The 217-nt window shown below is 56.2% G+C and overlaps 1 protein-coding gene across 1 annotated transcript in view; it reads right to left on the bottom strand.

Moving 5' to 3' along the window:
• The window catches only part of LOC308055117 (uncharacterized protein C4orf54 homolog), a 67,633-nt gene extending 67,479 nt beyond the window's left edge, over window positions 1-154 (bottom strand). The window contains exon 1 of the transcript XR_013924338.1: window positions 7-154. The gene's annotated coding sequence lies outside the window, so the exon portion shown is untranslated. The remainder of the gene's footprint in view (window positions 1-6) is intronic.
• Window positions 155-217: the final 63 nt, after the last annotated feature.

The raw sequence follows: 217 nt of genomic DNA, 5'->3' as shown, positions 1-217 counted from the left end.
CCTTACCGAGCACTTCGGCAGGCAGGGAAGAGGTGACGAGCATCCGTTGTGAGAGAAAAATGCATGTACGTGGAATGCTTCTGAGCTTGAACTTCTGGGCGGTACAGGTGATCGAAAATATGAATTATTCTGGGAATGAAATAGAGTATTTCCAGTGTGGGAGAGCCACGGCGCGCCCCGGGGGCTCTGGCGGCCCCTTGTTGAGGGGCCGGCGGGG

Source organism: Falco punctatus (assembly GCF_963210335.1).
Source record: "Falco punctatus genome assembly, chromosome: 1".
In the NCBI taxonomy this organism is placed as follows: Eukaryota; Metazoa; Chordata; class Aves; order Falconiformes; family Falconidae; genus Falco; species Falco punctatus.
This window is presented reverse-complemented; position numbering and strand designations above follow the sequence as displayed.